This window comes from Odontesthes bonariensis, chromosome 9, assembly GCF_027942865.1.
Source record: "Odontesthes bonariensis isolate fOdoBon6 chromosome 9, fOdoBon6.hap1, whole genome shotgun sequence".
In the NCBI taxonomy this organism is placed as follows: domain Eukaryota; kingdom Metazoa; phylum Chordata; class Actinopteri; order Atheriniformes; family Atherinopsidae; genus Odontesthes; species Odontesthes bonariensis.
The window spans coordinates 1280417-1284288 of record NC_134514.1 but is presented as its reverse complement, the minus strand read 5'-3'; positions in this window follow the sequence as shown (position 1 = coordinate 1284288).

The window sequence follows — 3872 nt, the reverse complement described above, 5'->3', positions numbered from 1 at the left end:
CCAGCGCCCATAGAGCCCAGAGAGCCAGAGCCCATAGAGTCCAGAGAGCCAGAGCCACAGCTAGAAGAGCCAGAGCCCCAGCCAGGAGAGCCAGAGCCCCAGCCAGGAGAGCCAGAGCCCCAGCCAGGAGAGCCAGAGCCCCAGCCAGGAGAGCCAGAGCCCCAGCCAGGAGAGCCAGAGCCCCAGCCAGGAGAGCCAGAGCCACAGCTAGAAGAGCCAGAGCCCCAGCGTAGAGAGCCAGAGCCCCAGCGTAGAGAGCCAGAGCCCCAGCGTAGAGAGCCAGAGCCCCAGCCAGGAGAGCCAGAGCCCCAGCCAGGAGAGCCAGAGCCCCTGCCAGGGGAGCCAGAGCCCAAGCGAAGACAGCCAGAGCCCCAGCATAGAAGAGCCTGAGCCCCAGCTAGGACAGCCAGAGCCCCAGCATAGAAGAGCCAGAGCCCCAGCATAGAAGAGCCAGAGCCCCAGCTAGGAGAGCCAGAGCCCAAGCTAGGAGAGCCAGAGCCACAGCCAGGAGAGCCAGTGCCCCAGCGTAGAGAGCCAGAGCCCCAGAGCCCCAGCCAGGAGAGCCAGAGCCCCAGCCAGGAGAGCCAGAGCCCCAGCCAGGAGAGCCAGAGCCCCAGCCAGGAGAGCCAGAGCCCCAGCCAGGAGAGCCAGAGCCTAAGCTAGGACAGTCAGAGCCCAAGCTAAGAGAGCCAGAGCCCCAGCTCGGAGAGCCAGAGTCCCAGCTAGGAGAGCCGGAGCCCCAGCTAGGAGAGCCAGAGTCCCAGCTAGGAGAGCCAGAGCCCCAGCTAGGACAGCCAGAGCCCTAGCGAAGAGAACCAGTGCCCCAGCGTAGAGAGCCAGAGCCCCAGAGCCCCAGCCGGGAGAGCCAGAGCCCCAGCGTAGAGAGCCAGAGCCCCAGCCAGGAGAGCCAGAGCCCCAGCCAGGAGAGCCAGAGCCCCAGCCAGGAGAGCCAGAGCCCCAGCCAGGAGAGCCAGAGCCCCAGCTAGGACAGCCAGAGCCCCAGCTAGGAGAGCCAGAGCCCCAGCCAGGAGAGCCAGAAAAGAAGCAAAGAGAGCCAGAGCCCCAGCGTAGAGAGCCAGAGCCCATAGAGCCAGAGCCCCAGCGTAGAGAGCTAGAACCCATAGAGCCCACAGAGCCAGCGCCCATGGAGCCCAGAAACCTAGCGCCTGTAGAGCCCAGAGAGCCAGCGCCCATAGAGCCCACAGAGCCAGCGCCCATAGAGCCCAGAGAGCCAGCGCCCATAGAGCCCACAGAGTCAGCGCCCATAGAGCCAGCGCACATAGAGCCCACAGAGTCAGCGCCCATAGAGCCCACAGAGCCCACAGAGCCAGCGCCCATAGAGCCCAGAGACCTAGCGCCCATAGAGCCCAGAGAGCCAGCGCCCATAGAGCCCACAGAGCCAGCGCCCATAGAGCCCAGAGAGTCAGCGCCCATAGAGCCAGCGCCCATAGAGCCAGCCCCCATAGAGCCAGCGCCCATAGAGCCCAGAGAGCCAGCGCCCATAGAGCCCAGAGAGCCAGCGCCCATAGGGCCCAGAGAGCCAGCGCCCATAGAGCCCAGAGAGCCAGCGCCCATAGAGCCCACAGAGCCAGCGCCCATAGAGCCCAGAGAGCCAGCGTCCATAGAGCCCAGAGAGCCAGCGCCCATAGAGCCAGCGCCCATAGAGCCCAGAGAGCCAGCGCCCATAGAGCCCAGAGAGTCAGCGCCCATAGAGCCCAGAGAGTCAGCGCCCATAGAACCCAGAGAGTCAGCGCCCATAGAACCCAGAAAGCCAGCGCCCATAGAGCCCAGAGAGTCAGCGCCCATAGAACCCAGAGAGCCAGCGTCCATAGAGCCCAGAGAGCCAGCGCCCATAGAGCCCAGAGAGCCAGCGTCCATAGAGCCCAGAGAGTCAGCGCCCATAGAGCCCACAGAGCCAGCGCCCATAGAACCCAGAGAGCCAGCGCCCATAGAGCCCAGAGAGCCAGCGCCCATAGAGCCCAGAGAGCCAGCGTCCATAGAGTCCAGAGAGCCAGCGCCCATAGAGCCCAGAGAGTCAGCGCCCATAGAACCCAGAGAGCCAGCGTCCATAGAGCCCAGAGAGCCAGCGCCCATAGAGCCCAGAGAGTCCCAGCTAGGAAAGCCAGAGTCCCAGCTAGGAGAGTCAGAGCCCCAGCTAGGAGAGCAAGAGCCCCAGCCAGGAGAGCCAGAGCCCCAGCTAGGACAGCCGGAGCCCCAGCGAAGAGAGCCAGAGCCCCAGCTAGGAGAGCCAGAGTCCCAGCTAGGAGAGCCGGAGCCCCAGCCAGGAGAGCCAGAGCCCCAGCTAGGAGAGCCAGAGTCCCAGCTAGGAGAGCCAGAGCCCCAGCTAGGACAGCCAGAGCCCTAGCGAAGAGAACCAGTGCCCCAGCGTAGAGAGCCAGAGCCCCAGAGCCCCAGCCAGGAGAGCCAGAGCCCCAGCCAGGAGAGCCAGAAAAGAAGCAAAGAGAGCCAGAGCCCCAGCGTAGAGAGCCAGAGCCCATAGAGCCAGAGCCCCAGCGTAGAGAGCTAGAACCCATAGAGCCCACAGAGCCAGCGCCCATAGAGCCCAGAGACCTAGCGCCCATAGAGCCCAGAGAGCCAGCGCCCATAGAGCCCACAGAGCCAGCGCCCATAGAGCCCACAGAGCCAGCGCCCATAGAGCCCACAGAGCCAGCGCCCATAGAGCCCACAGAGTCAGCGCCCATAGAGCCCACAGAGCCAGCGCCCATAGAGCCCACAGAGCCAGCGCCCATAGAGCCCAGAGAGCCAGCGCCCATAGAGCCCACAGAGTCAGCGCCCATAGAGCCCACAGAGCCAGCGCCCATAGAGCCCAGAGAGCCAGCGCCCAAAGAGCCCACAGAGCCAGCGCCCATTGAGCCCAGAGAGCCAGCGCCCACAGAGCCAGCGCCCATAGAGCCCACAGAGCCAGCGCCCATTGAGCCCAGAGAGCCAGCGCCCTTTAGAGCCCACAGAGCCAGCGCCCATAGAGCCCAGAGAGCCAGCGCCCATAGAGCCCAGAGAGCGAGCGCCCATAGAGCCCACAGAGCCAGCGCCCATAGAGCCCACAGAGCCAGCGCCCATAGATCCCACAGAGCCAGTGAACATAGAGCCAACAGAGCTAGCGCCCATAGAGTACACAGAGCCAGCGCCCATAGAGCCAACAGAGCCAGCGTACATAGAGCCAACAGAGCCAGCGCCCATAGAGCCCAGAGAGCCAGCGCCCATAGAGCCCAGAGAGCCAGCTTCCATAGAGCCCAGAGAGCCAGAGCCACAGCTAGAAGAGCCAGAGCCCCAGCCAGGAGAGCCAGAGCCCCAGCCAGGAGAGCCAGAGCCACAGCTAGAAGAGCCAGAGGCCCAGCGTAGAGAGCCAGAGCCCCAGCGTAGAGAGCCAGAGCCCCAGCGTAGAGAGCCAGAGCCCCAGCCAGGAGAGCCAGAGCCCCAGCCAGGGGAGCCAGAGCCCAAGCGAAGACAGCCAGAGCCCCAGCATAGAAGAGCCTGAGCCCCAGCTAGGACAGCCAGAGCCCCAGCATAGAAGAGCCAGAGCCCCAGCATAGAAGAGCCAGAGCCCCAGCTAGGACAGCCAGAGCCCCAGCTAGGAGAGCCAGAGCCCCAGCTAGGAGAGCCAGAGCCACAGCCAGGAGAGCCAGTGCCCCAGCGTAGAGAGCCAGAGCCCCAGAGCCCCAGCCAGGAGAGCCAGAGCCCCAGCCAGGAGAGCCAGAGCCCCAGCCAGGAGAGCCAGAGCCCCAGCCAGGAGAGCCAGAGCCCCAGCCAGGGGAGCCAGAGCCCAGGCGAAGACAGCCAGAGCCCCAGCTCGGAGAGCCAGAGCCCCAGCATAGAAGAGCCAGAGCCCCAGCTAGGACAGCTAGAGCCCCAGC